The sequence below is a fragment of the Onychostruthus taczanowskii genome, unplaced genomic scaffold, assembly GCF_017590055.1.
Source record: "Onychostruthus taczanowskii isolate IOZ18803 unplaced genomic scaffold, ASM1759005v1 scaffold11, whole genome shotgun sequence".
Classification (NCBI taxonomy): domain Eukaryota; kingdom Metazoa; phylum Chordata; class Aves; order Passeriformes; family Passeridae; genus Onychostruthus; species Onychostruthus taczanowskii.
Window position 1 is genome coordinate 2888886 of NW_024497629.1, and position 18683 is coordinate 2907568.

Consider the following 18683-nt stretch of genomic DNA (forward strand, 5'->3'; position numbering starts at 1 on the left):
TCTCAATGAAGTGTAGTCCAGAGATGTCTGAGCTAGAAAAAAATATAAACTAGTCTCCTTGCATGAATCACTGCAACATCCCATTGAATCACAAGTTTAGATCTCAAATTAATAAAGTCTCTGTTGTGCAGTACTACATTCTTGCTAATAATATGTTTCTTTCTGCCTTCCAATCTTCCTCACTTCCTCCTCTGCCCTGAGTGATCAATTTACACCCACATCTCTATTCTGCCTTTCCATTTTATCACCCCTCAGTAATGTTCACCTCCCACTGAAAAGAATCAGTGGATTAGTGCTTGAATATGATCATTGGAGGAACACACAGTACAACAGGGAAAAGAAATGCAGTACTCTTTAAAAGAGATCAATTGACAAAGGTGGTGCCCAAAAGGCAAAACAGAGTTAAAATAGATGATGTGAATCATTTTGGATTTATTGGGCTGATAATGAAAGACACGGAATGTGCATCACATTTACTCAGCTCAGTAAAAGTTGAGAACAGCGTCTGTTAAGAACTAAATGGAAGGGGAAGCAGAGGGATATAAAACAAGTAATTAAGATACTGTGAGAAAGCTCAATGAAGTCATGGAAATTAAAAACAGAAGGGATTTTAGGAATGGCTGCCTAGTCCATTAATAGCCAAAACAACATTTTCCCTTGTAGGACATCTTGTACAGATTCTAAAATCAAGTTCTAAACATGGACCATAAAATGTCCTTGAAGACATTTTGGAGAATGGGCAATGACAAATTTCTGATTCTCTTTCAGCCTAGGGAACAGTTGCCTAACAGCAAAGAAAATGAAACCTAAAAAGCCTACAACTAAAATGATAGCCTCTATTCTAAAAATCACAGAGACTGCTCTGAAACTGGTTTGTACTAAAAAGAAGGGGGAAAAAAAAAAAAAAAAAAAGTAAGGTGATTTGTAAGGAAGAGAGGAGAGGAAAAGACATAGTCCTCTTAAAAGCAGATGGAAAACTCTGCCAAGCACCACTGTGATGGCTACCTGCTGTGCTCTGAGGGGGGAGTGGTAAATAGGGTGGGTCGGGTACTCAAGAGTTCTTTTATTTCTCATTTCTGCATATCACAGACTTGCATTTTGTCAATTCCTGTCTACTCAGATCACTAAACCCCTGTTCTGCACTTCTCTGCTGATAGATGTTATATATTCCTTTGGGATCCCTCCCTAGAAGAGCTAGGTATGAAAATATCTTCTGGATGAAAAATGTGTTGAATCAGTATCTTGAAAATTTTCCTGATGACTGTTTAAGTGGAAGTCAAACTACTTTGGTTCATGTCATGGAAATCAAAGCAGTTTTTCTTGAAACACAGGTGAACTATAAGTGCTTGGAGTCTAGGGTTGTCTTTTTAGTCTGAAAAATAGACTGCCATACAGTTAGAGGTGAAATATGCAAGCACCTCAATCCAACTGGCATACTTCTATAAATAAATTTAATTTTAATGGGAATTTTCCTTGGCTAACAAATGACCAAGGAGCACTTCAGAAAGCCCAAAGGTAGCAGCTTTTACTTCAAGGACACTTTTTTCTTCCTGAAGGGGATTTCACTGTCTAATATCTACATGCAGCAGTTATGAAATATACATAACCAGTAAGGGACAGACAGAATAAAAAAGTGAAATAAGTGCATTTGCATATCTGGAAATCATGTCAGTCCTTCATTTCTGCACATATTCCCACAAGTCAAGAACTTCACCCACAGTCACACATGCTAAAGTCAAAAATCATGTTTCAGAACTGGCTTTGAAAACTACAAAATTCCCTTAGTGGAAAACATGTGCAAGTACTCAAAATGGTGTAAGGGAATTGAAAAAAAAAAAAAAAAAAAAAAGAAGGTGAGGAGAAAATGAGCTTGAATCTATGTAAATATCACTGTGCTGATCAAAAAGTTTTAGGTCTCTCTGTAAAAAAAAAAAGCTTATAAAAAGCTTTTTAAAAAAAATTAAATAAACTAGTGGCAGATCAGAAACACAAAGTTGCTGAACATCAGACTCTAAATTTAAAGCTAAGAAAGGTTTAATATTAATAGACAAGAAATATAGTAAGTTTAAGTTGAGGCAGGGGGAGTGTTCAGGGGAAAAAAAGAAAAGGACTGACCAACTAAACTTAAATAAAGGAAAAGACATTTGTTATTACAGAGCATGGGACATGCTGCCACAGCTTTACAAAGCAGAAATGCTCAGATGGGAATGAGGGTGTAAACCCAGCTGTGGCCAGTCACCAGTGCCACCCTCAGGGCCACTGCTAGGGCTGACACTGGGCAGTCACCTCCTTCAGCGACTGGGACGATGTGTCCTCTGACACTTGGGCAGAGAAGGGGATGTGCTGCTCTTCAGATGGACTTTGGCAGGCTGGAGAAACGGTATGGCATGAAATGCAAAGTCCAGAATTTGAGACAGAGCCCCACGAGGCAGATGTGCAGACAGGGGCTGGTGGCAGAGGGGGCAGCCGGGAAGAGATGGAAGGGTTTTAGCAGCACAACAAAACACTGTGGCCAGATTTTTTCCATCCTTTACATAAACTTTCATTTCTTCCCTTTTGCCACTGAATTTAAGAGCTGAAATAATACTGAGAAGAAAGAAAAAAAGAGAAAGTGAAGGGTTAACACACGTAAATTTGACAGAACCCTGCCATGTGTTTTGAAAGCTATTTGACAACACAGAGCAGGAGGTGTGGTGCCCTGTAGTTCAGAGGGTAAATTGTTTACCATGAAATGCCGGATTTGCATATGGTAAGTACTTTCTTTTATTAAAAGGCAAGGCAAATAGTCACACAAACTCCTCTGTAAATAGCAAAGAAGAACACTTAGCCACCCAGACTGAGAAATTACACCAACAGAAATGGAAGAAGAATCTGGCCAAGACATTGAAAAATACCCAACTTATCTCTGAAAAACTTAAGTAATTTTTCTTTCCTCTATTTGGTGGCAGTTTTGCTCCTTTATCATCCTTACAAAATCAAAAAGAGGTGAACCCCTCCTGCACATGAGAAAAACCTCTTATTTAAAAATAAGATTTCAGTCTTCTGTGGGTTATGAAACCCTACTGGCAAACAAAGCTCACAGAAACCCTTATAACCTATAGGATACACAGTTTATCTTTGCTCTGATTAAATCTTCCATACATTTTAATCTCTTCTCTTTCTTTGCACACTTTATAATAACACTCTCTTCAAGCAAACACTCTTTAATCTTATAATTTGAAAACTAATTCCATTTCAGCTGTCTTTTTGGCAAGTGACCTTTTCTTCTTCTTTTGCTACAGGTAAAAAAAAAAAAAAAAATCCTGTCTTTCTGATTTTTATCCTCAGCATTCTGTATCTCAGAACTGTTCATCTATTGAGGTTTTTGTCAGCAATAATATTTCTCATTCTGAGTTTCTTGGTGAACAAACCTTAGAAAATGTTCCTTCCTGAAAGCCATTTGATTAATTTGTCTAAATGCATTTCTTTTGTAAACCAGGCTGATTATTTGAAAATGTCACGGTCTGGTAGCAGATTTGAGAGCTATCCTGGCAAACACTATTGACCAAATTAAAAACAAAGTATAGAGACATGACAGCAAGGTGGACCAATGACTGGCCTGCCATCTGTCACGGATGGATTAAAGCAGTCTTTCTGTAGTGATATGTAGGAGACACTAATTCCAATCCAAATACATGGATTGGCTCTTGCAGAAGGAGATTTACTGAGAGGAAAATTTTTTTATGGGTAGTTGAAAGTCAGCTGTCATGTCACTAAAACAAACTGCTCACTGTGATCCCAGGAAAACTCGCATGTGCAATGTACTATATTCTAACTACTACATCTAATCAATGAAGAGAATCATTACAAATGATTCATGCATGTCTTAGGTGGTCTAAAGACAAAATAGTTAAGAGCCATAAACCACTGTTTTAATCTTCATAGTGTTTTTAACAGTAAAATGGCCATTGATCATACAAAGCCTGAAGGTCTTTCCCACAGAGAAGAAGTTAACTAAGGAAGATTTCTCTGTCAGCTAAACCAGCATGAATCCAATTTAACTCCACTGGTCTCACACACATGCACTCCAGACTGAAGCACTGTTACCACTACATAAACAAAATCTCTGTCACTTCATCCCAGAAATTAAGCTGCCTCCATTATTTCATGGGGCTTTTAGATGGAGGCTGAGGCTGTGGTGAGTAACATTTTTGGAGTGACAGCTCTCTCACGTTGAAAAAATTAAAACTATTTAGGTTGGGTGAGACTGATACTATTTGGAAGTCTGCAGCCTGAATGATAGGACAAAGGACAACGTCAGCAAGTTTAAGATGATATCAGACTGGGAGAGTGGTCAATGCAGTAAAGCCTTTCATTCAGAAGGGCCTGGACAGGCTGGAGAAATGGCCTCACAAGAACTTCATGTGCCACGTTCTTCTTAGATGTCTCATTCCATGAAAGATGTGCAAAGTTTAGTGGAGGTCACCAAGCTGGCCAAGGACCTGGAACACATGGAATCCCAAAAGTAGCTGAGAGAGCTGGGTCTGTTTAGCCCAGAGAAGGCTCAAAGTGGGAATAGTCTGTTTACACTGCTTCACCCAGCTGAAACACACACAGAGGAAGAGACAATCTTCTCAGGGGTGCAGATAGTAGAGTGAGAGGCAACAGAGATGAGTGAAAACACGGCAAATTCTGGTTGGGGGTGGGACTGATGGTAGTCAAACAATAAAAGAAAGGGTACCTTTATCTTTGTTAGTGTTTGAGAACCGACTGCTTAAAGATTTGCACAATCTGTCATGGGCTCCGTGAAGATGGTCGGTTTAGACAACCCCAGGGGTTTTTCCAATCTAAATTTTATTGTGATGCTATAGCTGATATTTGGATGGCTACAGTTTGCTCACTGAATCCTTCCTCACCAATTCTTCCCAGAAAAAGGGTTAAACTTCTCAGCAATGGTATGAAGGAACTAAAACCTAAATTTGCTGGATAAATGTTGGTTTTGCAAGACAAGGCTCTTGAAGTGAGTTACGCTATTATTCTTAGGTTGCTGACATGTTAGATACTCATCCTTCTACAGAAGATTTGTCAGCTTACACAGAACTGGCAAATACAATACCACTGGAAAATAATAACTATGATGGCACAGTATGCTTTCATGTTTCATCTACCTCAGTTCTTTGAATTTAAGTTTTTATTAAAAGAAAATTTCTGTTTTTCAGGTAAGAGTGTTTACAATAGTTTTGACTATTTGTGACTCTATCTTCCCTTTCTGTTCCTTGGTTATAGTTTAAACTCACAAATTTAAGATTGGAAATTCCCTGTTTTGATTTCTGTTCTGTTCAACATTAAAAATTTGTCTTTTCCTCCCACCATTTCGATTTTAGAAACAGTTATAAATGTGTCTTTATTTAAATGGTCTTTACTAAACCATAGTTAAAATGTAGTGTAGATACCAGGCTGTAGAGGCCAGTAAAAGAAGTCAGTATCCAACATATAAAACCTTTTTGAATTGGTCTGAAGTCTAGGAGAGTAAAGGGGAAAGCACTGATTACATTTGTGGATTGATGCCTCAAAAAAAATTGGTGAAAAGATCATTCTGTCACAGAATGACATCTCTCTTCTATTTCGCTTTGCCAGCCAGCAGAGCTAGGGGGATCTGAGAAGAGAAAGCTGAGCGCTGAAAACAAATAATACCAAATTTATATTGTCAGCTGCTGCCCACAATATAAATAACCTAATTTGCCCTGTACACCAGCCTACAAGTAAATTATTCTAACAGCACTTCAGAAAATATGAGTTTTCAGTTGTGGCTGCATTATTTGCAGGTTCTGAACAACTGTTAAAGGGGCAGGAATGTTTTTTTCAGTTCATTCTCTAATTAATTTAGAGACTTACTGAAGGAGAAAATGCTTTGACTGACTGAGATGGTTTCTTCATTTGCTCCAATTTGAAAGAAGGGAGAAACACTTGGCCTGCTGCAGAGCAGTGCCAGGGTAAGGTCTCTTATCCCTGCACTAGAATTCCTTTACAGCCGCACAGCAGAGAAGGCCTTGGCGAGCCAAATGTTACACACACAGGGGACTCGGTTCCTCAGCAAACAAACCCATTTTAACTGTGCCTCCACCTTCCTTGTCCCCTTAGCCCTTGCCTGTGCTTTTTCCAGAATGGGCTACAGCCATACAAGTAACCTCAACAGAAGCAGGGACAGTCCCTTGATTTTGAGGGAAACTGGCACAGTCTGGCTGTGTGGCACCCTTAGGCACCTGCCTGGCTTTGTCCCTGGGTCCTTTCAGAGAGAGTCCCTCATTCTGGCTGGCTTGTTAACTATGCTGGAGAAAATTGGGCAATATATACCAGGAAACAGAAGCAATTCAACAGCCAAATATTGATGCCTGGGCCATAGGCCCAGCATGATTTCATTTACTTAAGTAGGAATAGTCTAAGTATCCAAGAGCCTTGGATTATATATCTTTAAAAAAACAACCAAACAAAAGAGAACATTTATTAAAAATTCTCTCTTTCTCTTCTACCTGACAAATGATTCAGCTAACTTACGTGTCTTTACATCAGCAGGAAGAGTATCCCAAAGAGAGGTTTAGAGAGAAAAGAGCTGGTCTTGGTGCTATGTCATCCTCACTGCAGGCATTTTGGAGGGTAGTAGTGGTCTGTAGTGGTTGGGAATTAGCTGGTTTGGGTTATTTTCATCACAAATAAATACATTTTAGAGGATTCAAACCTGCTTCCCAATGTGAAACAAAGCATAGCAAGCAAGCACTTGCATCCATGGTGCACACTCCCTCTGAACTAAACTGCTATTGTACATGAATCCATACAGGATGGAAAGATCCTAAAAAAATACATCTTGGATCATCCCACGGAAGAAAGAACATGTGAGAGGTACAGTGAAAATCCTCAGTAAAAGCGTGAAACATTTGTGTCTGGAAGACTATGTGTGTATCAGTCTGAAAGGAGTGGGACAGGCCTCAGAAGTCAGTGGTGGTGGTGCTGGTCTGATGGCGTGTGTTGAAACAGCACCAAGGCATTCACTCACTTCTAGTTTGGAGTAGGGAAGGGCATATTCACCACTTTCACATGGGGGGATAACATGTGTTTAATCTATGTCTCCTGGACTACACAGTTTTCCACTGGGGTTTCTCAATTGCATTGTTTTCCTTTGCAGGCCACTTCTCTAATAATCTCTTGAGATAAAGTACTTCCACACCTAAAAATGGAACCACTTCCTTAGGGTAATATTTTATCTAGCAAAAAAAAAACTTTGGAGTTTTAGTTTTCACATGTTTTACACTGATGAAAATAGAGATTACCACCACTGTGATAGCTAATTATCCAAGCTTAAATGAGACTGAGATGAAACATGAAGCAGGTTGGCTTATATTTTTCTTTTTCTGTTTTTCTTGAGAAACATCTTTGAAATTAATGGATTTTTTCCAACCTGAAAACTGACTAGATTCTTGAAGTAGTGGTAATATCTTTCATAAAGATGCAATTAATTTCACAATGTAAACTTACACTGTGAAAAAATGCCACTTTATGCTTGAGGCAGTCTGAAATAGCCATATTCTCCCTTGCAAGGGATTCTTGAGATAGCAATTTGCAAGCAATTGGTAAAAGCTGTGTACATTTTTACTGAGTCACTGTACTACATGATTATTAAAGTTCCAGGTAATAGCAAGATTCATTTTCACAGGAGTGTCATTCATTTGCACTTCATAAAGGGAGTTGAACAAAGAAAGTAAAAAGAAATTAGAATTTTAAAGTAGCAAAGAATGTGTAGGTAGGCCGTAAATGTATTCCTGCTATCAAGAATATGCATCTGTGTAAGTGGTAACAAAGAAGAATTTAATAAATAAACATTAAAAATTCACTTTGTGGTGAGAGAGCAATAAACATAATTGGAAAAAAAAAAAAAAAATGCAACTGGATAGCACAAAAAACTTCTTCCCTGAATGGACAGTCCAAGGTTGGAGCAGGTTGCCTAGAGGGGATTTGCAGTCTCCACCCTTAGAGGGAAGATCCAGTCCTGGTCTGATCTCACTGTTGACCCTGCTTTGAGCAGTAGGCTGAACTAGAGACCTCTTGACCTCCCTTGCAACATGACTGAGACTTTGATATTTAGGATCTGGCATACAGTTATTTCATCATTTCTCACTCAAGATGTCAGTGCACTCTTGGCTCATAGCACCTCATTCTGACCACAGGTTGTGCAAGTGCATACATATGTCCATACATTTTTGCACACGTGGAAGCAGGAAATAAACACATCAACAAAAGAGCATAGAATGCCTTTGTTGTGTTGCAGGATTCATTTGGTGTGTTCTGTTACCCCCTAAAGCTGAAATGGTTCGGTCCTGGGATCCCCCTCTCCCCCTCCCCTGGAACCTCTCTCTCTGAGAGTGTCAATTCGTTCTCTCCTCCCCTGTTTCCCTGGTTACCTTCTGTCAATCCCTCCCCAAGTTCCTGTCCATCACCCACTGTCTCCTTCCCATATTCCAGAAAGTTCTCCTTTCTTCGGTGGGTGATTGGATCGGGAACAAGGGTCCCTCCCTGTCACATTCCCTACTGGCTAGCCGGCATGTTTCTCACGAGTTTGTTCACTCCCCAGTTCTCCCTTATTGGTCAATGTGTCGTGTTCCCACCCCCTTTATAAGCTGCTGTATTCCTCGCTTGAGGGTCCCTGGCAGCTGGTGCGCTGGAGTAATAAAGGCTCTGGATTTTACCCCTGGAAGGGTCCCTCTCTTCATTCTTCTACTTCGCCTGCCTGCTGCTCCCTGCTGCCCCTTGCTGAGGCGCTCCCGGGACGCCCCGGCGCATCTAGGGAGTGCCCCCCCCGGCTGTCGGCTGCCGTGCCTTCAGCTCAGCCGGTGCGACCTCCTCCCTGCCTGAGGGGGTAGAGAAACTCGGACAGCAGCACAGCATGCCTTGTTATTTCTTGTCATAAAGAAAAATTTTCATAACAGAGTTAGAAAGTTTCAGCAAATATTAAGTGGACAAGGTGCTGAGAGCACAGGAGTTAATTATTAGCTGTCTGAAGTCTGTTTGTTATAATTTACGTGCTACATTTCGTGGCTGTACTGCAATGATGCATATTTACATAATAGTATTCGAGAGTGTATGCTTAGCTGACAAAAAGATAAATGCTTGATCGTTTTTATATCTAAAGAGCTTTTCTACCAAGTAGGATGATTAAGCCATTTGAAAAAGAAATCTATTTTCTTTGAGATAGTTTTGATAACTCCTTTTTTCCTCCCCTAAGGACCTTTCAGAGGTGAAACCAAAGAGATGGTCACACTGATCATTTTAGATGATCCACAACAACAGGATAAAAAAAACGTATTATTATCAGCATGACCTGCACTGAAGGAAGGAGTCATACTCTGCCCAGCTTTGACCCTGTTATTCTGGTCTGTGACAATGCAGGAGGAGTTATTAGATTTCAGATAGCCTCAAGATCTCTTATTGATTGCAAAGACAGGTTCCTCTTCTTATTGACCACGTTCATTTTGTGTGTCATAAAGTCCACTATTTTTGCTTTCTTTGGATGAGAATTTATATAGGCTGCTTATTTCATTGTTCTGACAAGAGTGCCTCAGAATATCTACAGATATAGGAATAATGAGCTAGCAAGCACTTATTTCACTGTAGTTTAACTATCTTTCAGATATAACCCTAAGAACTCATCACAAGGACATTTTATGCTCCCTCACCTCACTTTCTTAAAATGAAGTTCCCACTTTGCAGGACTCACTTTTCAGAATTCTTTCATTTTGAGTCTTTTTAGGCATTTCTCAGATAATTACATGGAGTGGAATTAATCCAAAAGTTACATACCTTATCTAGGATAGTCATCTAAGGTTTCTCTCCTGACACTGGTGGGAGACTGGCATCTCCAAAGGGCAATTTCATACCATACAAAAATAAGTGTATAAAAGATTAGAAAAGGCATGAAATTAATTCTACAGTAATGTTAAATTTTGAGCTTGGATACGATTTCTACTGAATTCATATCATATCTATACCCTACATGAACTTCATCTATTGCTTCGTGTGTTAATTATTCTCATCTGTATTAAATATTCTGTATAACACTTCTGAAAATGATTAGGACAGGCCAATAACTAACACTAAGAGCTTATCATGGTTTATGAATGTCCTTTGGGACATTTTTCATTGGAAAATGTTGATTAATTGAAACTGATCCTTCAGTCCAGGATGGAATTTCTGGTAAAATGTACAAAAAGACAGCTACTCTTCTCAGAATAGCAAGTAGTCAAGTTGTAATACTAATTAAGTGTGGAAATCTTTTTCTTTAGGATGGGAACTTTATTCAATCTTTCCCATTCTAGGTATCTTACCTACTCCACTGGGATACAAGGTGATTTCATGGTCTAATGAATCTTTAATTAATGATAGAGATTTGGATAATTCCAGCAAAAAGTACTGAGGACAGCCAACAAGCTCACTGCTGATGTAGCTCATCTGGGTCTCCTGCATTTCTGTGAATTTCTTTGGGTATCAGACCTACTTGGAGATCCCTTAATTTTTTTCCTAATCTTCATTCCCCAAAGCAGTGAAACAAAAGTTCTTGTGGATCAGCTATATACAATCTTTCACATAAAAATTTGTTTTCTCCTCCAAAGGAATAGGGATACATGTTAAATCTTTAAAAATTAGGATTAAAAATAATTTCTAAACTTCTCAGACTTCACTTTTAAACTAAGAGATGGGTAAAATATGGTGTGATTTTTTTACAACAGAAAAGCATAATGAATAAGCTTGATTTAAAAGAAAGCCATTATTTTCAAGCATGTAATGAATACTTTCATAGTGAAATGATGGAAGGGAAGGGGTAGTCCCATAGGAGTTGATTAGAGCAAAACCAGATGCATTTGGTACAGGAAAGAGTGGCAGAGGATGAAATAAAGAAAGAATAAGGCATGTTATAAACAGCAATGGAGTGATTTTGCCTGAGTGAAGTTGATGAAACATGGGCCTGAGGCAGCAACCAGTCAGCAGAGAAGCTTTTCAGAATACAACCCATGAATTATCCTGTATCTTCCTGGGTGTCCGGTAACTGATTTTTGGTGAAATGTCATATCTTGTATATTTTCAATGATTTTTAAACAAATCAGCAAGCTCATCTCAGCATTTGGCATCAACATTGCAGACATTTCCAACTAAGCCACCCAATGTTCCCTTTCTGAAGAAAAATAGCTACAGTCTGGTTGCAATTCACCTGATCTATTTTCATCATATTATGAATCACACAGTAGAAAATTACAGTGATGGACTAGCTGGGAAGAGCATCCCTCTTAATTACAGCACTGCTTTTTTTTCTCTGCCTTTCCTCCACTGCCCAACATCTGTATCATAGGAAACCACTGATTGGTCCTTCCACTGAGCTCTCCCCTGATAGTGACATTTTTAAAATTCTTTATGCTTTAAATAATTTCAACTTTAAATCTTTATGGTTTCATGCAGTTCACATGAGTTGTACAGGCAGCTGTCAAGCTGATGAACCCTGATTTATTGCTGGCTTTTGATAGAGAAGGTTTCACTTTCACAAAGCCAGTTCTGGAATGGCCAGTGGATATAAGAACAAAATAATTGTTTGGGAATATCTATGAAAAAAACCTCATGCACTCCTTCTATCCAAGACAGTACCCTTTCAACATCTGAGACTTCTGAGTTACGCAAAGTAAATTCTGTGACCAGCAGTCTGACAGCTTGGCATCTATCCCGAAAATTTGCTTAAAAAATTCTCCCACTTCTATCAGAATTCCAGTATATTTCAGAGAGGTCTATGGTTTAGGAAATATTGACTTTGTGCCATTAAAAAAAAAAAATTAAAGTATTATTAAAGAATTTCTAAAATAATTAGATACAGTGGAAGAGAAGCTGGAAATTTTCAGGTCTTTGCAGAACAAAACGGAAGAGTGGGAGCAAGAAAGAGAAACATCTACATTCAAATCTGGTTTATCTGAAAGCAATTTAAACTCTTACTCTATGTTAAAAAGGAGGATAAGAAAGTTTAGGCAGTTATTTTGAGTAGCTGTCATGAATGTTATTTAGTGAACAGAGTCTTGACGATGATACATTGGAAGAACTCTGCATTCCACATCATTTAGGTTTGACAAAGAAGGGTGAAGTCACTTGCTAAAAATTTCAACCCACTCAAGAACACAAAGGATATAATGCGTTGCTATATTTTTTAGATAACTCCCATAACTGTGTGCTAAAAGATATATTTGCTTGATACACATAAATATATACTTTAAATAACATTGATCTGGTATCTTAAACTGCTTCTTTTTTCTATCACGCTTATTATATTGCATGAAAGATTATCAAAAATTAAGTGGCAGTCAAACCAGACAGAAGTACCACCGAGAAAAAAAATTATTACATCCTATATATGCATAGCTTCAAAGACATCAGAAATACAATGTACATTAAAAGAAAAAAAACAAGATGATATATTTAGAGAAAATAAATTTTAACATATATGTGAGTAATACATTTTCAGGCATTCTCTCCTGTGTCTTTAAGCTGAATTGGCTGTTTGCTTACATTTTTCAGAGAGTTTATTAATTAAGTACACTAGTAGAAACAATCCAAAAGATATGGAAACTTACAAAAGAGTTTTAGAATGTCATAAAACTTTTTATCTGCTAGATGGGACGTTACCCAGGGGAAATATACAAACAGAAAGGTGTAGTCCCGTCCAGTACTCCCTTCAATGACACAAAATTACCATCATTAACTTCATTTATCAGAGGATCAGGGTCAGAAAAAAAAGAGAGACTTGTGTCTAGCGCTACAGGTAAACAAATACGGATTCAAACTCTGTCCTTGAGCTGAACTTGAAATAACCAAACATGAAGATATCTCAAAGTCTGATGCATCCATTAAATTCTATGCTACATACTTTAATATCTATATAGCAAAATTTGTTCATCAGAGCCATAATTTTTGATTACTTTTTACATAGATAGTAGAGGAAAAAGTTTACAAGTGAGAAATAGCTCTTGTACTTTATAATATGAACTTTGAGACATTTGTACGTGTAGGCTTCAGTTTATACAGACACATTTTCTGTATTCTAATGGTATGCCTCAATGCTCAGGACTTTTTGAGGAATAAAAGAATTTCCTGTAATGTGCTAGATACAATCTTCCAATTTTTATGGGCTTGTGAAGCAAGCATTCATAGCAATGTCAACTTCCCTTTAGGGATTATTTATATTTAGTGTGAAAAGTCATTAAAATTTTCAGTCATTGGATTTTCCAATAAGCCAACACATCCTAATGATTAGTACCACTTCACATTTCTATTCCCTCTCTTTATCAAAGCTATGAAAAACATAGCATTATCCTGAAATTTGACATGCAGATATAGAGGAAATATTAATAAAGCAGTTGAGTAAACCACTTTCTTTATCAGACCACAAAGATATATTCAAGTCTAAGCATTAAACTGAGCTTCCTCCCATTTACTTATTGCGGAAAATAACTGATTATTAATTAAAGCCTTGTTTGCTCTGGAGATTTTCTGCACCAGTTGCCACCGTAAGTGGCTAAATAACAGAATCGTTGCAGCAAGTGTAGAGAGGGAAAGCTGATATTTGCATTAGAAGTGTTTACCCCTTTTTTCCCAGCCTGAATAGATCCAGCAGTGCAAACAGCTGCTTCATTTGATTACACTGAGGATTTCATGAGGGCAACTAGGCTGCTAGTCCCAAATAAAAAACCTAAGACCTCACCCCCTTGGGTTTCTGGCTTTGGTTTTTCCTTCTCACATCCCCTCACATATAGAAATATTATCATTCAAAAATTTAACAGGTGCATGAAAAATGGCAAGTGTTCTCTCAGGTGACTCCTTCTGCCTGTCGTGCATCTGCTGTCTGAACTCTCAAACTCCCTTGCTGTTCAGCTTCTCAAGCATCTGTCATTTGACTTCCCAACCTTACCATTAGACTTCTTCGATGTTAGATTTTTTTCTAGCATAGATGTTTCTCAAATGTTATCTCTGCCCACAATAGAGACTGCAAGGCAAAATAATTGCAAGTAAATATTTCCTCTTTTAATTTTCTGTAAATAACACATACTATTAATGTTAATTTTATGCCAAGGTGCTCCTTAGATTCCACATATTTTAGCTGCTTCGTGGGGGATCAGACTAAGTGTGCAAAAGATTGGGTCTGTACAAGCAATTCCTCTTCACTGTGAGGGTGCTGAGACACTGGCACAGGTTGCCCAGAGAAGCTGTGGGTGCCTCATCCCTGGCAGTGTCCAAGGCCAGGTTGGATGAGGCTTTGGCCAGCCTGGTCAGGTGGACAGTGTCTCTCACCATGGCAGGGGGTTTGAACGAGATCATCTTCAAGGTGCCTTCCAACCCAAATCATTCTATGATTACATGATTCTTAATCCTGAAAGCACTTAGCTACTTATTGTACCACAAATATTTGTGTTCATGCTCTGTTTTTTAAGAATTATTGATTGATTTTGGCTTCCTAGCAAACAAAACCAGCACTGTAGAGGCATCTAAGTTTGTACTACAGCAGCTACATAAAGAAGTCACATTATCAGAAGTGACAGAAAATTCTCTGAATTTTGTGGAAACTATAGACCTCCATCAGTTTTGAAAAATATGTCTTTTTTACTGAAGTGGTGAACTATGGTATTTAATCTATATGCAATCTAAATGACAGCTAATGGGAGGGAAGATTTGCTGTAAAGACCTTACACGCTCTGCTTTGCTAACATGGTCAAGTTGTTCACTGTTGCTGTTTCAGCAGTGGCTGAAAGGGTCCAAAGTCTGAGCTCATAAATGCACCTAGAAAGAGAAACACTCATTGCCCAAAATTCAGACACAGAACTAAGGTACAGTGCAGAACATAAAGTTGTACAGGCATCATCCAAAGGAGTTTCACAGCCTATGGATGAGGAGGCAGAGATGTACCAAGTGGTACATTTGTTCTGTCTAGTATTTGATATTCCTCTGCAAAATTATGTTCCTGGGTTCTGATTTCCTGCATAAAACAGGCATGAATTTCACTGGATCCATTTCTATGAAAGGATGAGGCCATTCAGTAGGTAAAGCTGTGATTTGAAAGTCAATAAAGACTGCTGCTGATAAAGCTTATAGCTGATAGAAAGAGGGGAAAAGATTTAACAGTGGTGATGTAGAAATAAGTTATTTAGATAACTTTCTACTGTGACTTGTTCCATGTAACAAAATTCTGTCAGAATAAATGAAGGTAGTTTGGGTGGTATATCCACATATATTAAACACACATATAAATGAGTAGAAACCTTCCCACAAATACAGCTTAAGGTCTAAAAACTAGTGCCTCATGACTGAATAAACCAGTCACCTTCCCTATAACTAGACTGGAGAAATGAGAAAAATGTGGATAATTATGCTATGGGGAAAAGAATAAATTCTTTGGATGCATCTAAACCATCTTTCAAGAGCACCATGAAGTTTCTTTCATGGCTATTCAAAAGACATAAAAAGAGGTTCTGCTTATGGCCACTGCCCAGGCTGCTGGTTTAATACATTGTAAACATAGATCTTGAGTATTAGTTATGAAATGAAACTTTTAGATGTGCTGAATCATACTGTACTGACAACAAAGTCACAGGACAGAATCAGAATCACACACTGGTAAAGACCTCTAAGATAATTGAGATAGATCACCAACTGCTAAATCATCACCAGCTCCAGCACTAAACCATTTCTATGAGTGCAATATTTCCCCAAGTGCAACAAGTGCCTCCAGGAATGATGACTCTGGGCAACCTACCTGCTCCCATGCCTGGCAACTGTTTCCATTATGTTTTTCCTAATACCCAGTCTAAACTATTCCTGGGGAAATTTCCTCTCATCCTAACACCAGTTGCCTGGGATAAGGTAGCAACCCCCACCTGGCTACAACTGCCTTTCAGGGAATTGTAGATAGCAACAAGATCACCCCGAACCTCCTTTTCTCCAGGCTAAACATGCCCAGATCCTTCACCTGCTCCTTATCAGACTTGAGCTCCAGACTTTTCAACAGCTCTGTTGCCCTTCTCTGGACATGCTCCAGCACCTCAATGTCTTTCTTGTTGTGAGGAGCCAAAACTGGACACAGGACTTGTGGTGTGGCCTCACCATTGCTGAGTACAGGGTGAGAATCACTGCCCTGGTCCTGCTGCCATGCTATTTCTGTACAAGCAAGGCTGTCATGGGCTTTCTGGACCACCTGGGCACACTGGCTCATGTTCAGCTGCTGTCAAGCAGCACCCTAAGGGCCTTTTCCAACTGACAGCTTTCCAGCCACTCTTCCTCAGCCTGAAGCACTGCCTGGGGTTGTTGAGGCCCTAGTGCAGAACTCAGCATTTCACCCTGTTGAATCTCACATTGGTGGTCTTGGCCCATTGATTCAGCCTGTCCTAATCCCCCTGCAGAGCCTTCCCACCCTCCAGCAGACCAACATTCCCACACAACTTGGTGTCATCTGCAAACTGACTGAGGGTGCACTTGATCGATCCGCCATCCATGTGGTTGATAAAGATATTAAAAAGATATTTAAAGACATTAAAGATATCAGTAGTGTCCCTGGTATTGAGACTTGGGGAAACCCTCTAGTGACTGGCCCCCAGCTGGACTTAGTTCCATTTGCCAGCACTCTCTGTACCAGACCATATGGCCCAGTTTTTAAGCCAAAAAGCAGTACACCAGTCCAAGCCATGGGCTGCCAGTTTCTTAAGGAGAATGCTGTGGGAAATGCTGTCAAAGGCTTTACTAAAGTCCAGGTAGATATATCCATAGCCTTTCTCTCATCCAATAAGCAGGTCACTTTGTCACAGACCAACATCATGTCGGTAAAGTAGGACCTGCATTTCACAAACCTATGCTGGCTGGGCCTGATCCCCTGGTTGTCTTGCACATGATGTGTTGGCAGTCCAAATGATCTGCATCTTGAAGAATTTTTCAAAAAATAAGTCTTTGTTCAATAGGTATAGCAGCCCTAAGACTTTGCAACAAGATTTGATTGCCATCAGTGTAAAAAAAATATTTAACTTTCAATACTTCGAGGAAGTTAGAAAGACAAAAAATGCAACTGTGACATTTGAGGAAATGAAAAGTCAACATATAACAATGTAAATCACACATAGCAAATACAGCTATAATAAACATACCTTTATCCATCTCAGATACAATGACAAATACTTCTAAAATTCAAATTATATTTTACAGCCTAAGTAAATATTAAAAGGCCGCCAAATCTGCTAGCATAAATCCCCGTGACCTCGCAAGTTTTCACCACATGTATTAAATGAAATGAGAATGAACCGTGAAGGCATTTTTGTTCTCTGGAGAAACACACAGGTAAGAAGAGATAGCTTTACCAGCTGCTTTCAGCAGGGCTGCATTTCTAAAACACCTCTGGAACTGTGGCTTTGTCTTCCGGTGAGTTTCACATTATTTTAGTGTTAAAGTTATAGGAATGGTCATAAATTATTTGCAAGGCGATTGCACCTGAAGTGCAGTAATGCCACTAATAAAATACCAAACACAGCCCCTCAAAGATCGTGTAGTTTAGAGAAAAAAGCCCACTACAAGAATAACTTATCCTTGGACAGTTGCTGTGTGGTCACTGTTGCAGAGTGTGTCACTTGCCTCAGATGGCTCAGCTGTGGCTTTGCAGACCACACTAGGGAACACACTTAGCATCTAGGGCCAGGTTGGACAAAGCTCAGAGCAAGGTGATCTAGCAGAAAAGATCCCTGATTGTTGCATGGTGTTTGGTCTAGATGATCTGTAAGCATCTCTTCATACCCAAATTATTCTCTGATTTTGCGTTTCTATGTTAGCTATCCTCGGTGATGGCGTGTGATACATCCACTTTCTATGCAAGGCAGTGGGACTTTTCAGTGAGAGGTGCATGCAGTGCTACTGGGGCAAGAGCGTACCCAAGTGACTCCACAGAAACATCTGAAGGTCTTCACAGTTCATATTCTACTTTTCCGCCGTCATTTTTTCCCTCAGGCCATCAGATCACTTCCATTACTGTTAGTAATCTCAGTCTGTCCCTGTTAATAATGTCTGAGCAAACATTGCAGAACTGCAGCAGTAATCAGTGTTTCAAACTGTAACCCTGACTACACCACATACTGAGGCTTAAAATTTCTTTTTCTCTGATAATTTAAAGCTTTATGTTTAATATTTATTGCAATGCATATTCTCAGGAGATGACAGCGGATGCATGATAAATATGTTATCTCCCCCTGAAACAAACAGACATCCGTCTATCCAGAAGACAGTGCTTGCCAGCTGTGCATATATAAAGAGTAAATGTAAAACCAGCTGTTCTGTCAGTTCATCCCACATAGTGAGGTTGTCACTGTAATCACTTTGGCTGGGAAAATTTCCAGTCATCTCACTGCTGCTCCTCATGAATCACACTTGTCAGGAAAACATCAGAGTCTTTTATATGGTATTTGGTTATTTTTGGGATGAATGCTATGAGTGTATTTAGGGCAATTATTTTCAGGAATTGAGAGAAATCAATTGATAACACTAAAAAACATATGTCTGTCTCTCCACTGAAGCATCAGACTTGATGTTTGAATAAAAGTATAGAGTTATCCTTCCGGTGCACTCCATCAAAACAAGCTCCAACAATAAAACTTCATACA